The sequence below is a fragment of the Opisthorchis viverrini genome, assembly GCF_000715545.1.
Source record: "Opisthorchis viverrini unplaced genomic scaffold opera_v5_134, whole genome shotgun sequence".
Classification (NCBI taxonomy): domain Eukaryota; kingdom Metazoa; phylum Platyhelminthes; class Trematoda; order Opisthorchiida; family Opisthorchiidae; genus Opisthorchis; species Opisthorchis viverrini.
Window position 1 is genome coordinate 1377549 of NW_008751778.1, and position 18606 is coordinate 1396154.

The window sequence follows — 18606 nt, forward strand, 5'->3', positions numbered from 1 at the left end:
TATCTGCCATTTCAGTGAACCCTCCCAATATCTTCTAAGGACTCATAGATATATGACGCCAGACAATATGTTGTGTATTCTGGTGAAAGCAGACTGGACACAAATATTCCACTCGGAAATCCCTATTCTTTAACAAGTGGTCTAGTTCCACATTATTGTATGAACTTAGAGTCATCGCAATTGAGCCCAGGTAGTTCTTGTTACCATCAGAGATCATTTAGCTGGGTAAGTAATCCCCTATGGGCTACAGAGGACAGCCTTTCAAACACAGAATAATAAATACCTAATCATATGCAAACGGGATCAAGCACTAGTGTAGTTTTCCTAAACCGTCGTGACCATGTCAGTAAGATGGCGTGGTCTCTTTGTAATACCACCAAATTTTAAGTGTAACCTAGTGCAACGGCTAAAACGAACGCCATGGGGACGCAGCTCGCTTCTCCTAATAGGTGGAAGGACGATATACAGACTAAAAACGACTTGAGGGACCGACGCCTAATGAGGCACACACCTTGAATTATTACATATTCAAGGTCCATTAATTCGGAACAACTTTCCGAAGAACTCTGGATATATATAAGCCTCCCTACCATAATGTCGCTAATCGTTTGCGTAGTCCTGAAACCTCTTCAAAAGCTCAATGTAAGGTATGGTTTTCGGAGCATTTTTCTCCGTACTGAACATACTTGCGATCAAAATCTTCCCCAACAAATCAGTGTTTTAGCGAAAACATTCCAGCCTTTCATAATGCAAGAAATTACCGAGCAGCATGATGAGACTATTTTTTTCTTGTTCCTGAGGCTTTTCGAATGGGCTGGGATGCGAATATCTGCCATTTCAGTGAACCCTCCCAATATCTTCTAAGGACTCATAGATATATGACGCCAGACAATATGTTGTGTATTCTGGTGAAAGCAGACTGGACACAAATATTCCACTGGGAAATCCCTATTCTTTAACAAGTGGTCTAGTTCCACATTATTGTATGAACTTAGAGTCATTGCAATTGAGCCCAGGTAGTTCTTGTTACCATCAGAGATCATTTAGCTGGGTAAGTAATCCCCTATGGGCTACAGAGGACAGCCTTTCAAACACAGAATAATAAATACCTAATCATATGCAAACGGGATCAAGCACTAGTGTAGTTTTCCTAAACCGTCGTGACCATGTCAGTAAGATGGCGTGGTCTCTTTGTAATACCACCAAATTTTAAGTGTAACCTAGTGCAACGGCTAAAACGAACGCCATGGGGACGCAGCTCGCTTCTCCTAATAGGTGGAAGGACGATATACAGACTAAAAACGACTTGAGGGACCGACGCCTAATGAGGCACACACCTTGAATTATTACATATTCAAGGTCCATTAATTCGGAACAACTTTCCGAAGAACTCTGGATATATATAAGCCTCCCTACCATAATGTCGCTAATCGTTTGCGTAGTCCTGAAACCTCTTCAAAAGCTCAATGTAAGGTATGGTTTTCGGAGCATTTTTCTCCGTACTGAACATACTTGCGATCAAAATCTTCCCCAACAAATCAGTGTTTTAGCGGAAAACACTCATTCGCAAATTAATTTGGTTTTGCGAATATCTCGTTTGTGATGTTCCCGGGCTACTGAATGTGCTGCACCAGGCAGCCTCATGTTTCAGTCGCTACGATATTCGAGATATCGCGATACATGCATATTCTTAATGCACTACTCGTAAGGTTGCTGAAAATTCGTCGACAGCCCACGCCTGGTTTCGCCCTTCTTGGTGCCCACCAGGTAGGCGCAGTCCCTGAGTTTCCGTCAACCTTATGTTCTACTTGAAACCAAATTGCACGAAATTAGCGAAATACGCTCATTTGCAAACTGATTTGGTTTTGCGAGAAGCTCACCTGGAACCCAGCTGAATCTCTCGTTTGTGATGTCTCCAGGCTACTGAATGTGATGTCGACGAATTCTCTGCAACCTTTTAAGTAGTGCATTACGAATATACATGTATTGCGATATCTTGAATATCGTAGCGACGGAAAAATGAGGCGGCCTGGTGCAGCAACTTGGGTTCGTCACTGCATTCAATTTGCACCCGACACTGCCTAGTGAATCTGAGTTCATCCGTACTACTCGATACTGGCTGCCCAAGTAATCAGCTGCAGCGAAACACAAGAATTCGCAGACACCGTTGAATACCGATATAATGCAGAGGTACATCTGCCTACTTTACTCCTAGTAAGTGATTTCCCAGGAAAAATCACACGCGTATTCTCTCCGACCAGACTATGCTGCGATAAGCGCTTAAAGATCACTTACCCCGTCCAGCCAGCTCTGTATTGTTCTCAGTTCATTTGGACATTATTCGTTCGGCTGTAACGCCCTTCCGGTGCCTAGGTGCCATGCTACCCGAAGGAAGCAAGAGGGCTGGAATGCTGTCAAGTTGCCCAAGTCTAGACAGGGGTAGTCAAGAGGCAGAAGTCGGATTCGAACCACGGATTTTCGATCAGTAAATTCGCACTCTAACCACTTGAGCCATCTCGCCCCAGTTCATTTGGAGCATCGGGCCAAACAAGAGAAATTCGTCAAAGTTGGCGTTTGGCTGACTGACGTCCCAAAGGTCAAACAGTCATGAAGTTCGTCGGTTGTGGTTCATCCGTTGAATTCACGGATGGGCCCAAAACCGTCACGAAAGACGAGAATCCGAATATTGGGTTCCCTTTGAGCCATGGAGATCATCATCCATAAGCCGATCTACTGCCTTCGGAGTTCTGTGCAGCCGTCGTTCATGCACTATCCCACTTAACAGAAAACCAAATGTGGTACTCTCAGGCGAATAACGCGTACGACTTAACACGTGTCCCTCACTCGAACATGTGTCCCTTCGGCACCAGTCCAAGAGATTTGTAGACGGGGCCTCAGAGACAAAAGCTTGTGCACGCATGCATACCTTTGAAGATGGTACCTGTATTACTGTATTAGAGATTCCTTCCGAATTTTGTTGATCGTCTGGCAATTAGCTCTCTATAAAAGCGTGTTCATCGCCATACAGAATAAAATCTACAAAAATACATTAACGCACTGAGCAATGCGATGTGTTGAGCCAGTGATGTTACTAGAAGTTGTTTTCAATGACCATCCCCGTGTGAGCAAAGTCCAGACTAAGTACGAAACGCCATGCGGATGCATTCCGAGCTTGGCTGTTTGTCCCTTAGGTTCAGCAACCAGGCTCTTCCTTATGTCGGCAAAGCCCCGGTCTATTACCCCGGATATTGCGAAGCTTTGGGCCTACAACAGTGTTAGAAGTGACTCGCTGTGTTCATCTTTGTTTAGACCAAGTTGAGTGATGTCTTGTACTACTGGGGTCCTGTATATTAGACCGGAGTACGTCTCGTGTGATACGAACCACCGGACAAGCCTTTGGATACGTTGTGAGTATCGGCTGTTTAGTTGAGTCTACTGGCATGACCTAATGGGTGGTAAATGGTTTCCAACAAATAGGCGCTGGTGTGATTATCGGGCTAACAATTCTCAATTGCTATTCAAAGTCTACCCTACACTAATTGCATTATAATTTATTGTATTGTTTTGAGATGTGATTCAATGTATCTTATCGCATTCCGTTTAGAAGTATCCCCTGTATATATCTACAAAAGACTCGCAATAGCACATGGATAGTGTTAGCCATATTTTTGTTATGCATATTCTGAGTGATGCGGTCCATCAGAGGCCACTTTGCGTGCACTGTGGGGCTTAAGTGTTCGGTTGTGCCTTCTTGAATAGGCAGTTGTGAACAACTAGTTGAGGATAATGATGACTGTATTATCACCTCGTTCACCCTTCGGTCATATCCCGTCGGGTTTACCCTGGGTACAGGAGTCCACTGATCACCAAAAGCTTGAGTAGCGGACCATATAGTAACGGTCAACATTTGCGGTTTTCCTCAAATTTGAATCGAGCTTTGACTCCCGAGACAGATAGGTTCTTCTACACATACTTGGTCAAGTAGGGGTGCTCCCAGAATTTGTAAACACATATCATGCTACCTATTCCCATACTTCTGATCATTTAGGAGTTTACCACAAACTGTCCGAAATTTTTCCCATAACCATTCCAATATACTATCAATTTCACCAAGGAATACGTATTTCAAAGCATCAAGAACCCAGGTATCGAAATTACACCCAGGAAAAAACCGTTAGACTCGGACTACATGGATAACAGCGTTTCGTTATGTGATCACCATCAGTCCGCATAATCTACTTTTATCAGAATTTCGGAAGTGCTCCCTTATGCAGGGAAACATTTTGTGCCTTCAAACAGTGAAGTAGTGCTTCCGGATTTTCAATCCCCTGTCCTTCTGAAACTTAATGGAGAGAAATTTGAGCTTGTTGACCAGTTAATTTATCCGGTAAGCTGCATAAGCCGTGACGCATAATCAAAGTAAATACAACATTCGCGATGAGTCAGAATTGAATTTAACCAAATTCAAAGAACTGGCTCCATGAATGGCTCATCCAATCCGAGGACCCCAGAAGCCTTTAAAAGTTTGAGCACCGACTCATTTGCGGCATAGCGTGAAGTGGCGTGCACGCGAGTATTTCGTAATCAATCAGAATCAACGGAGCGGTGAATGAAGCTTATCAGGTCATGGACCATGGAATATGCACTACGTACGCCCAATTGCTGTCCATCAAGCGTTACTTTTATACTCCAAGCTTTTGTTGCCTAAGGGTTTTCAGGGGACATACTACGGTAGTGCAACGCGAAGTGAAGGCCATTACCATCAACAAGAGTGAGCTGAAACCTTGGCGCTTTCCTGAATGCGGTCCCCATTATTCAAATTTCATGTGGTTATAAAGCTTGCAGGACACAATACCCACAAGCATTCTGTCATTCCCCACCCGGACTGTCAAGCTAAATGTTGTCTGTTGTTGCAGTGGGCTCGTAGTTCGTGGGGGATGCTAGGTCAAGTCCGCTGAATACCTCTTACCTACCAAGACATTCGACTGTTCACCGTTGTGCACATTAGTCTTGATCATTTTCTCTGACAGTAGCCGCTATCTCTTTCTTTTCACTGTTTGTTAGGACATTCTTCCACCATGGTTGTATGCTAGTTAGGCAACGATATACATTACTAGAGTAACAATGGTAAGGATGGCGATGACATCTCACCAGATTGATCGTGAATCGAGAAAGGCAATTTCTGAGATCATTTATATCCGTCACCGAGCCACGCGCATGTTAATTAAGATCAAAAAATGCATGCGTAAGATTCCTTAGACACACGGATGTTTAAACTCTCAAAATGAACACGAGTCGATATTATCCAGGCCTGGAGAGAGACAAGAACACGGCAGCACGCTGAAAAATACTCTTTAGTTTCCGTTAGCTAATATTCTATGAAACTTTACTGAACAATCAGTTCTACTATGTGGTTTTGTCAATTGTAAAGACCATTGCAAGCAGGTTATGAATGTATATATCGGACCCGCACACGACAAGACAAGAATAAGCTTATAGAAATGGAAGTGAATTTGTGTAAGACGGTCATAGTTACACCCCAAGTGGAGAAAAGTTAAATAGGCTTCAACTGGTCATAGACAAAAATACACGGTGAACAGTACTTATTATACNTTTCGCTGTTGCAGCGTCTCCATGCCGCCATAGCCTGAGAATCTTGTAGGAGGGAGCAAATCTACAAGTCAGTTATAATCAAAAAAGCGATCTCACTGACTTCATCCGTTATTCGAAGACTCTTTAAATCATAAGGACGAATTTCTATACAAGAAGGCTGGGGTATTCCTTCATCGATTGTTTTGACAGTCAGGTTCTGGAAAGAACTACATACTGTGAAGCGGGAATGATAACTACCGGGACGAAGTTCTTCGTTGCGAGTTGCTGTCGCCGATTTTTGACAAGCTGCTCCTGTGATAACTTGCGGACCTCTATAAGCTCCATTAATCGAGCATTCAATGTAACGTCCGCCTAAAAGAACGTAGAACACAGAATATCAGTCGATATCAATAGGAATTCGGTGCACCGGTTGTAACTGAAGACTTCATTTCATGATAACAACAGACGCATATAACACTAAGTTGGACCAGTATTTCTCATGTAAAGCCGAAAATATAAGGGAGCAAACCGGAACTGGATTCAACACAGCAGTGACTTATCGACCAGTTCATTTTTCAGCTACAAACGTGTGAAGTGGTTCCAGCTGCTACAGTTTGTCCACTGAGGATAGATAATAAAAGAATGAGTCACGCATTGAAGACGACGGCTAACGCGAGTGACTGCTCTCATCATTTTGTTCAGTGTCCGAGATATCATGCGAACTTACAGTAATAAGCCACCCACCAACGCTGGCGCCTGGCTTTACAACAATCGGAAAGGGGTTCACCCAAGGGATATCTACAACCGCGTTGTCTTCCTTGACTTGAAAGCTGCATTTTACTCTGTGGACCGTCAGGTACTATGGCGGTGTCTATGGAACAAAATGTGTCCCCCATAAATTCTTAACCATCCTTAAGGCGCTGCACGCCAACTCCCGCGGACTCGTGAGGGTCTACGGGAAACTCTCGTTTCAGTTCACCATATCAAGTGGTGTCAGACACGGCTATCCTATTTCACCCTTCCTCCTCAAATTCGTCTACAATACGACTATGGGAGACTCACCACCAGCTTCTGATGCCTCTGGGGTCGAAGTGCTCCCGTGGCATTAGTTCACAGACATCGAGTACGAAGACGACATTGCTCTTCTTGGATGACGCCGTGGTAATGAAAACAACATGAAATAAGCTAAACTCTGTCTCAGGGTTTGGCATGCGCTTCGTACATGCAAAGTGCTGCTGCAAGACCTCATGCTTGTGGATGAACCGATTGAGACTAATTGGTCTACCTGGACAGCTGTATCAGTACCAGTGATTTCGAAAAAGATGATATTTCTATCCGGATTGGGATGGCAAGACTAGCTTTTGTGGATCTTCATCATCTGCGGCGTAGGTGTGACCTCAGCTTATTCGTCAAGGGTCGATTTTACAATGCTGTGGTGTGCTGCATATTACCATACGGACCAGAAACCTGGCCGTTGCGCGCTGAGGACGTCAAAAGACTTTCAGCGTTTGACCGTCGATGCCTTCAGAGCACTGCCCGAGTGTGGTGGGAACACCGGATCGGTGTAGTACGTCAAATGCTTTTCGGGAACATTAGCTTGTCCACGACAGATGAACTGATCACGCTGCATAGGTTGCATTGGCTTGGCCGCTTGCTCTTTATGCCGGTCGACTGACTTCCCAGAAGAGCTCTTCTCACACGAAGGGCGGAGACGAGCCAGGGGAGGTAAAAAAATAACTTGGCAGCTAACCCGGCAGAGCTGGTCATTTCCATCTCTCTGGACGGGGACCCCGAGATGGGACACATCAATGGTTTGAAACACCATCAGATATGGTGCAGTCGTGCCCTTAGTGGTACTCATGCATCTAAGTTATTGACTTCAATGCATAGTCTACGGTCAACCCTGTATTTACTCATAAGTTCTATCAACCGGCGCATTCAATGCACACCTACCTAGCAACCTCCTCAAATCATCCATGAACAAAACTGTGGTGCCTGAGAACCACTGTACCACAATAGCCTAGTTCTTACAGCTGCTTGTGATGCTGCTGCTATAAACCCTCAGTTGAAATGCAGTCTGGTCCTGACGCCGACTCACCTGAATCTCTCCTTTGTAGGCTATATTTTTACAAGTCTTATTTGAAAAAAGCGATGGCATGATCATTACCCATAACAGTTCGCTAGGTTCCAAAATCGATGTGGAAGAACAGGCGATTAAGTGTCAGATTTCGCCACCAAACATTTTACAGTGCAGTAGACACAGCCTTGGAGTTGACTGAATTAGGCATGAGTCAGCTCAAGAATGAGGAAGGGGGGTCCAGTATAAATTCCTAAGGCAAAATTCTAAGGATGGACAACGCGCGCAATTTTCAGGGCCTTGCTACAGGTCCCCCAAGTTTTACGGAATAATGAACTAAAATTCTCTGGTGACTGAGTGCGGGCCCTTTTGATAGACGTCTCGAGGGGGTTGCAAACGCTTCAACATCGTTCGGGAAGACAGTAATGCCGTGTGAGCGAATTGTCCTTGACCGATTTCCCGGGCGACATAGGGCATTTCCGCATTAAGTATGCAGTAAGTAGCAGTTGTCATACAAGTACAGTTTTACTGCTGTCCACAACCATGATGACGACACAGAATTCCTATTTCCATGGTCGAATAACCTCCTCTCTCAGGCCTTAGTGACAATATCGCATGAAAAATTCAGTCCTACGGATTTATTTATCTTGTCGTGGATAATAAAGATAATCGTTCAGCAGTAACAACCTTTCAGTGCGTAGACGCCATGCCACCCGAAGGAGGCACGACGGATGGGATACTGTCAGGTTGCCCAAGCCTAGACGGGACAAGCTGAGATGCAGAGGTCGGATTCCAACCACGGACTTTCCGGTCAGTAAATCCGCGCACTAACCACTGGACCATCTCGCTCCCACCTTTCCAGTATAGCTCGAAGAAAACTGTCGGTTAAACAATATACATGTAATTCATGATGCGAATGGTGGTGGTGTGGTAAAAAAAAGACACCGCTTAGCCGGCTGTAGTGATGTCGGCAAATGAGAAACATGGCTAAGAGACATGTTGGAGTATCGAGTGTCCATAGATAGCCAGGATTCGGTGAAACAAATTATGTTCTGTTGGTAGTTGTCTGATGCGCAGTTCCGCCGACTCACGGTAAATACTCTAGGCATTTGTGCAGAAACAGGATGATCCCACTGAAGAAGCGCTAACGTTACAGAGTAGGCGATCATGCGTAATGCAATCGTCATGGAGGTGACGAGAGAGACCTGAGTCAGTGTGGGTGCGTCTTTTGACGTGAGAAGATTAATGGATTACCTCCTACACACTAGATGTTACAGTATCGAAATGAACAGTTTTGCTTATGGCTTCGGAAGCCATAATCTGGGGAGTGATACAGGCCATTTCGTGTTGTTTTCTGTTTGCTTAGTGTCATCCACGAAGTGGCATGACGTCCAAGTTGTGACAGAGACTCTTTTCTGTGTATGTACCATATTTCTACCGTTGGGGGCGAGATGGTCGAAATGGTTAGAGCGCGAATTTACTGACTGGAAGGTCCGTGGTTCAAACCCGACCTCTGCCTCTCGATTTCCCCTGTCTAGGTTTGGGCAACCTGACAGTATCCCAGCCCTCGTGCAACCTCCGGGTGGCATGGCAGCTAGGCACCGAAAGGGTGCTACAGCTGAACGCTTTCTACCGTTGGTCACCATGTATCTGTCTGGCTTTGGTGTCCTGATAGTCTCGAATCATTCAGTTGTAGTGCCTGATCGTCATGTCACCCGAAAGAAGCATGAGGGTTGGGATACCGCCAGGTTGCCCAAGCCTAGACAGGGGAAGTCAAGAGGCAGACTTCGGGTTCCAACCACGGACTTTCCGATCAGTAAATTCGCGCTCTTACCACTGAGCCATCTCGCCCCGTCCTGACAGTCTAGAGAGGATGAAACTTATAATGGCAACTTTGTGCCTTGGTTAGACATTGGATGAATGTCCACTCATAGTGGTCATGATCCTGCTTGTCTGATTCATCGTCATCGATGCCTCAGAGAAATGGCTCAAGTGGTTAGAAGGTCCGTGGCTCGAACTAGACCTCTGCCCCTCGACTTCCCCTATCTAGGCTTGGTCAACCTGACAGTATTCCAGCCCTCGTGCTTCCTTCGGGTAGCATGGCGGTTAGGCAACGGAAGGGTGTTACACCTGAGAAATGCCTCAGAGACACCGTGAACAAAAACCGTCTTCTGATCTTGCAACAACTTCACAACCTACGGTGAGTGAACCTAGAGGATGTCACGAAAGATGGGAATTGGAAAGCTTCTAAACTTCGTACGTGAGACAATGAGAGCACCAACTAAATATCAGCTGGGAACAGTTTGGGAGAGTGAAAATAACTGGAAGGACAAATATAATAAAAACCGAGGGGTCAGGGGGCGACTGCTACCGCAATGTTCGCGGAAGAATAGGTCGTCATAGCTATGTGATATGGAAAAATCGTTCAACAGTAGCAACAGTGCATAACTGCCTACCGACAATAAGTTGTCACCTCTTCGTGGTGGTTGGACTTCAGTGATGCAATGATCCTGCGGGCTATACTGGCTGGAACTCAGGTCCTAAAGGTAGTCATGCCAGGAAGGCCAACGGGGAGCAGCCCGACGAAGGAGAGACCCCGTGCTGCGACCAATCATATTACGAGGTCTGGATATAAAGTCGTACTGTCCTCTGCGGTAGGTGTGTGAAGGCGATTCCCACAGACGACAAGCATGTCCATATTTATGCAAGCAGTGAGGCTGCCCTCCCCCGAAGGACGGGTTAGAAAAGCCTCAAGGTGAGGTACCTCAACTCAATAACTGTTTCCGTCCTGCGCAACCGGGACGTATCACTGGCCCTTGCAGCTCTTCGCCCAACGGCCTTCTCCCGAACTCCCTCTTTGTGAAGGCGATTCCCACAGACGACAAGCATGTCCATATTTATGCAAGCAGTGAGGCTGCCCTCCCCCGAAGGACGGGTTAGAAAAGCCTCAAGGTGAGGTACCTCAACTCAACAACTGTTTTCGTCCTGCGCAACCGGGACGTATCATTGGCCCTTGCAGCTCCTCGCCCAACGGCTTTCTCCCGAACTCCCTCTCCACCCATTATACAATGCAATGCAATCAACCCATTTGCCAATTCCCCAGCCACTGTTCCGTGTCACGACCGTTGCCCAGAGAAACTAACCGAAATAATCATTCACCAACTTCAAAAGATCTGATACACGATGCAGCCCTTAATGTCCGTAGTCTATATCAAATCGGGCAACAGACATCCTCTCCTTCTCTATCGATGTATGTTGTGCCTCCGAAACACTCATACAAGACCCCAATGCGGTCGTCCACCTCAGGCCACTTAGGACGAGTCCAGATATTCCACATTTCACCTTTCGGACATCCGGTGATCCTGGCTCAATGGCTCGTTGTATCTTCATTGTGGGAGTTGCACAAAGCCCCAAGGCCGAAAGCGCCTTACTGGACTCTCAGTACACAGTCACCTTGGCACTGTGGGGTTGTCTGGCTCAATTAAGATCAACGTAGGTCGACGTGGTAAACAATGTTTATTTGTCGTATGAGCACACGTTCCAACAGAATGCAGTACTGAAACTAAGAATGACGAGCGTTCTCGAGATCTCTCGCGACAGCTTCGGTTAGCAAAAAGAACGGATATAGTAACGCTGGCGGGTGATATGAATGCCCAAGTTGGACGACTAAGTCCGGAAGAAGCGCAGTTAGATGGTACATTTGGAACGGATGCTCCGCGTACGGTTGATGGGAAGCGACGGCTTCAGTTGTGTGCAGACTGTAGTTTGTTCCTGGCCAGTACGAACTTTCAACCTAAACACACATCGAGTATCTTGGAGGTCATCTACCAAAAGATAATCGTGGACTCAGTTGGACCATGTTGCAATCAGTTACCGATAGAGAGCCTCAGTTATGGATCTTCGTTCCTCCTAGGGCACGCAAACCAATTCTGATCACGCCATCGTCCAGGTCCGCTTAGCAGTTCGCTTTTCTCTAGCACTACACGCGCCGAAAGAGAGCAGCTCCATTCATCAACTTCGACAAGTTTCAGTAGCTGAAGAGTATCGAGCTGATCTGGCTAGAAAGCTACTGAAAAAGCACAGTCATGTGGACGATGGAGATAGCTTGAAAGGTAAACAGAGGCGAGCTAAAGAAGCAACGTTGTCAGCTTCCAGAATTGTTTGTCCAGCCCATCTGACTCGACACAATGAACGCTGGATATCTTCGAGATCAAGCGATCTTTTTGCTACCAGAAGGGCCAACCAGCACCCGGCGACCGCGATAGCGCACGCAGATCCCTCAAACACCGGATAATCAGGAGTTTGAACAATGACAAAAAGCGCTGGTGGATTTCGAAAGCCCAGGAGACGGAGAAGGTTTTCGCTGCAGGAAAGAGCCGTGCCGTTTCAACTGATTCGAAAATAAGAAAGGTGTCAGTGAGACAATATGCGAAAAAGACGGGACAGTAGTTCACTTTCCCAATCGAGGTCTTGAGCGGTGGACTGAGCACATCCAAGAACAGTTCACCTGGCCTCCTTCAACACAACCGCTGGAAGAACCAAGCTGGGTTTCGTTTTGACGGGGGATGCATCGACCGTATCTTTACCTTGAGACAAATGCTTGAACAGCACCACTCCTTCAGACGTCCTACGTTGGTTGTTTTCGTAATTTGAAAGCTGACTTCGATTCTGTCGATCATCAGCACTTTGGCTGTCTGGCGACCAAAGGTGTTGCTTCCAAATTTCCACCCCTCATGAGGGCACTGTATGTGAACTCCTGTGGGCACGTACAAGTGTACAAGAAGCTGCCGCCTGAGTTCACCACGTTCAGTGGTTTAAGAAAAGGCTCTCCTCTTTCCCATTTCCTCTTCAAGTTTGTTATCGATATGCTGCTTGAAATTTCTCTGCCTGTCTCTGAGACCTCGGGAGTCGGAATGCTCCAGGGATGTTCGCTAATAGACATTGAATATGTAGAAGATATTGCTCTCCTAGGTTTATATTCTTACCAAATGCAAACGATTTTAAATAACCTAAATAACTGCCGCACGATTTGGCATGCGCCTCACACCTGCAGAGTGTAAGGTGCTGCTACAAGACTGGGTGAGATCAAACCCACACTTCATGCTTGTGGGCGAGGCAATCGACTAGATAAAGTTGTTTACCTGGGCAGTTGTTTGATCTCCGGTGGACTGGCTGGAGATGGGATTATTTCCCGATCGGAAGGGCCAGGGAAGTTCTTTCCAACATCTAACAACTATGGCGCTAAAGTGACGTGAGTTTGTCTGCCAAGAAAAAGGTTTACACTTCGGTGTCGCGATCCATACTGCTTTATGGATCAGAGACGTGTACTCTACGTACGTAAGATGTCAGTTTTGATCATCGATGTCCCCGCGATATTGGTCAGATCAGGGTGGAACATCGGATTAGCAATGCTGAGGTACTCCAGATGGTCTTAGGAAAGAACTCTCCCGCGATAGATGAATTACTCACGCTTCATAGGTTGCGCCTGTTGGGACATATAACCTGCGGGCCAGAAGACCGCCTGCCTCAAAGAACTCTTTTTTCGTGCTGAGTGGAAGCGACTTGGCGGTGGACAGTGTATGACCCAGCAACGAAGTAAGTACGAAACCACTAAGCAGTAAACTTAGACGAGTCGGGAACTGCCGCTTTCCTGGATGGGCACCTCGGAACTTAAATCACAAATGGTTAATGACATCGTTAGAACTGGTCCAATCGCGCAATTAGTGGCGCTTGTACATTAAAGCTATCGCCTCCAATGCGTAGCTATCCAACTTCCAAATAAACTGAACACGCCTTCGCCTCCAAGGCTTGGTTGTATGTTCCACACTCCCGTTTTTTGGTGCTCGAAACTGTATTAGCTTGAATGAATGTGCCTATGGTACACGATTTATAGCAAATAAACTGAACTGAATTGACTGCCGAAACCTAGACAGAAAAAGTCTAGAGGTCCGGTTGGAACCTCGGACCTACCGGTCAACAAATTCGCGCTCTAACCACAGTGAGATGAAAGCGTTTACCATCGAAATGGGTGGTGTGATATTTACGTCTTAATCACCAGGTCCCATGTGTTTCCGCTTGCAGATTCTTCAAAACCTTGTAGAACGTAGTACGCAACCGTGGCCAAGCCGGACTACCTAGCTAGAGCTCATCTATCGTTGTGTGCTAGGCCTACGTCGGCTGAGGTGCAAAAACGGCCTTATTCAACATGAAGCCAAAATGTGTCCGTTTTGAGACTACTCACCCAGATTCTTTCTTAACTATAGTAAGGCTTTCTGTCTTCGTAGTATTGTTGCAGTTGACAACCGGTGTATTGTCGTCAATGATATTGACAAGGAAAGCACAAAATGTAATAACGTATTCTAAAAGAGCTAAAAAGAGCAATAGTTCGGACAGTCGTGGTTGTGTTGCTGGTAAGAACCTTGTTGATTCATAGTACGCAGACGACATCGTCCTAATATTTAATAAAAATAATAAATCGTTCAGTTGTGATACCATCCCGGTGCCAAGCTACAATGCCACTTGACGAAAGCACGTGGGCTGAGATGTTGCCTGCTGATCCCAGACAGATGTCGAGATGCAGAGGTTGTTTCGAACCACGGACCTTCCGGTCAGTAAATTTGCGCTATAACTACTGGGTCTTCTCGTCCTGGTAATTGTATTAGGTCTGACGGAAACGTGTATGATGAAGTCACTTCATGGATCTCAAAGGCCAGAATCGTGCTCGCTAATTTGCTTCACTTGTGGGTCTCAAGGGTCCCATGCACCAGGCTACAGTAAGGGATGTATTGTTGTATCGTTTCGAAACATGGCTTCCGAGGACAGACGATGTGAAGTATCTTCCGGTTTTTAACCGTCGGTGCCTCAGAAGCGTTGCTGGTGTCAGAGGGCACCAACGTGGTTATTAGAAAATGGGTATCTGGTTGTGTGGCGAAAAACATCCAGCACCACAAACTGCGCCGGCTCGGTCATGTGCACTCATGCAAAGTGGCGATTGTTTTACGTGCTTCCCTCATAATGGCGTGAAGCGCGAGGTGGACAACGTATGACCTGGTAGAATTGTGGAGTGACGACGAGTTTAGGTGTTGGTACAGTTCGTTCTCCAGAGTGGGGTCCACGTGACCCACCCTCTGCAAGAAACGGCGACTGGTCGATGTCAGCGGCGTTCATGGTGTCAATTTCTTTCCAAGTTGTCTCAGCGCTTAGAGATGTACGTACCTCAGGATGCTTGTGATAGGCCAGCACTCAGTCCTCTCCCTCACCCGGAGCTTGAGATGGCTCAGTGGTTAGGGCGTCAACTTACAGAGCTGAAGGCCCGTGGTTCTAACCCGACCTTTGTTTTTCGCCTGCCCCCGTCTAGGCTTAGGCAGCCTGGAAGTATGCCAGTCCTCGTGCCTCCTTCCGTTGGCATGGCAGCGAGGCTCTAAATATAATCAGCTTGAATTTTATGGTTGTGCAGCAGTGACGCATCATTATCATCAATTTACTTTTTCAGACCCTCAGTTCGAATGCTCAGGAACAGTTACCAATGGGCCCTTCTACTCGCCACCTCCATCTGCACTTCGATTTTACTATCAAACATAATCACTTTGTGTTTTTATCTATTCGCCCACTACGATTTTATCCTCTTGACGGGCTCTCCTAGACAAGCGGTCAGCTCCGATAGTTCTGAAGCAGGACATTCGTTTCTCAGCCTGAATGACTGGGTGATGCTGGTAAATCAGAGCTACGGCCCTTCAGCGGCAATGGGTGATGAAGCCCAGTACCTATCTGATTCATTACCATGCACAATGGAGACCTGTTTTGACTATGCTCGCTGCGCAAGCGATTTCAAGGTGAGTGCTTGCTTCTCAGATATCTTTCGCTTCTCTGCTCATCCCAAAATAGTCTAAATTTTAACACTGCCGTTCATTAAACGTGCATCCGTGGCACCCTTTCGATGCATCACTGTCAAGTGAGCAGATGCAACCGGGTTATCTTTTCCATACTGCAGCGCTCGAACCACGCACGTAGGTCGAGCGGACGACTTTGCCTTGATCGTTTCCATCTAAAAGTAGCTGTTGAATCGGCTGTTGTGTTTTTTTGGGTTACGTGGTGACCATGGGTTGAAAGAACGTCATGTTTTATAAGGGCGAAACGGCCCAAGTATTCCGGAAGGTCCGTGGTTCGAACTCGACCTCTGCCTCGACTTCCGCCGTCTAGGCTTTGGCAACCTGGAAGTGTCAAACCCCTCATGCTTCCTTTGCATACCATGGGAGCTGGGCACCGAAAGGGTGCTACAGCTGAACGATTAGTATTTCCATGGCATCCCCCTACCACCGTGCAATCTTTAAGCCAAAGTGACTACGTCACCGGAAAGGTGCTCGATTTCTTGCCCGATTTCTCAGATCACCATGAGACTATCTAGAACGTTCAGTCGTGGTAGCTGGTTTCGGGACTTCATCATCCAGAGGAACGCCGTTGGGGTTGTTAACACTATGAGTGAAATCATTTTAGTTACGTTTCAGCTTTGTGGGGCAATCCATAGTCCAAAAAGCCTCCAAAGAAAAGCAAACAAGCCGAAAGCAGGAGTGACCCCGGTTTTGGTGACATCCTTTTAAACAGCAAGAATTTGATGGCATGCCCGCACAAGAACAACACTGCTGAAAATGGCACAGCTATCCAAAGCTGTATAATTCTATTAATTTCGAGGTGTGTATGACGGTCCTGAACCCCGCGTGTGCGCAAATCTTCAGAAGTCTAAGTAAGCATGCAGAGGGACTAAGCCCAGGGGACTCCCGTCGGGAAGGTTAGATTCATGAAAATAACCCGAGTGTCCGAAACCAACTGACAAAATCCAGCTCCGCCAAGATCGCTTCGGGAATGCCGCCGAGTCTCAGGGTCAGAAAGCTAACTGTCAACTATACGTTCACCTAGCCAATCGGTAATGTGTTACGACACTCGATTGCTCATGCGTGTCCTTGATAGGGTATCAACCAATCACTCAGTGCCCTCAAATCAAGGTCGCCAATACACCTCAAATACCGCCACAATCCACTTGCGAAAAAATCCTTGCGTTCATGTTGCGTGAAGCTTTCCATTAATAGTTTTTGAAGCCCGGGGTTACAGTCGGTCACCGCAGCCAGACGAAAGCGAAACACAATCTAGTTCATAAACGGATGAAGGAAATTTTGCTGCAACAAAAATTCAAATCGATTCACCAGAAATACGATTTGTTTGAATTTTGACGTGTAAATTCTTCAGTCAGAAAAAGGATTCCGCCCCGAATGCTGGCGCATTCACAGCGTACCACTGGTAGCCTGATATTCAAACCAATAAAAAATTGATTATATTTTTAGTGATTGACAAACGTACAAAGATTGTTCCGGGCGACTGAGGTATTTTTCAATTTCTGTCCCAAAGAAACGCTTGTTTTACTTTATTTTCCTCTTGCCAGACGTGCAAGCGTTCTTAACTGTGAAGAAAATGTGGGACCAAATCAATCATATCCTGCAAGCTTTGCCCATGTTTACGTTTTGCTCCCGGGTTATGGAACTTGTGAAAGAGTAGTCTCAAACAATCTAAGCCTTATGCTGCTCCCGGCAATCTAGAATATGAAATGCTAAATTCATCTGTCAGGAGTGAAGACCAATTCGAACGTCCAAATTTCACATGGGGCCTACAACCGCCCTCGGAAGTCGGTGCCAAGCTGACTATTCGAAAATGTCAAACAGTTTCTCTAGATAACGCGGTCATGAAGTACACAGTTTGTCAACGCCCCTTGATCTGAAGGCACGACACAGCCAGTCTAAAGCGACCACCGCCCAAATCTGATTTAGTTTTCCCAAGAGCACTTCGGGCAGCCTACCATGTCAGCAAACAAAGAAAGAGTAAAGTCCGTATTGCTGTAATTCCGGTGTGCCTAATTGTATATCCTCTAGTTTTTCTCTACAAACACAAGTGCTTTGGTCCATATTTGAAAGAAATCAAGTGTGAGAATCGGAAACCCAGTGGACTGCCCATCCGGAACCAAAGAACGCGACGCATACGGAGGCGTGCAGAGTTCTAGTGTGGAGATGAGTTCACGACCTATCATATTCGGGCTTTCCGAAACCGTGTGACAGTTAGTTCACGCGGATGCGCGATTACGTTACGGCTTGGCACGGCTTCCGATGTTAGGCTCATTGAGCTTCATACCTAGAGGTGATCAGTGCGCCATAACAAGGACCAACAATTAGCACCGCCAAGAAGTCAGCAGGACCCATGCTTCGTTTTCATATGGATTATGAATGTGACGTGGATACGACGAACCTAATGGTCTACCTTGAAAGCATCCTTGCTATTTTACATCGCGTCGATCGTTTTCAGCGTTCAGCATCGACGATCACCAGTCTGTACTAGCTTAATCTAAATATGCTTTTTGAGTCCTCAGGAGTTATGAACTCAGGCAATGCGGCAATTCCAAAACTACTATTATGCCATGCTCTTGGATTTCGTTCGAAAACGAGGCGGATTTCATCACAAATAACATGAAATCGTTGAGCAATAACCAGTCTTTGTCACCATAAGTTAGCTCTTTTTGATGCTGGTCTCTCAGAGGACCAGTTGCAAAGGTGCGCCGAAGAAGAACCCAGATGTTTGTCGATTGCCGCGCACCGTGGACTGTCATAGTAAATATGCCTAAAGGTATCTTCGAAAACTGTGCTTTGGATCCTCGGAAGACTATGAGGGCAACGTTTCCTGACATGGGCGACACTGCTGCCTGCTGTGACAAACCTGTCATGGCAGCTGCAACTGAACATGAGCCTCTGTCCCGGGCGGACGAAGGTAAATTGTTTCGGGTAACTCCTAAAAAGAAATGGCCGTCGATCACAACCACGAACACGCCTACTTCCGTGAGATTATCCGCATTATCCAACGAAGTAAAGCCTTAAAGTAAGGATACTAAAGTTGTTTAGCTG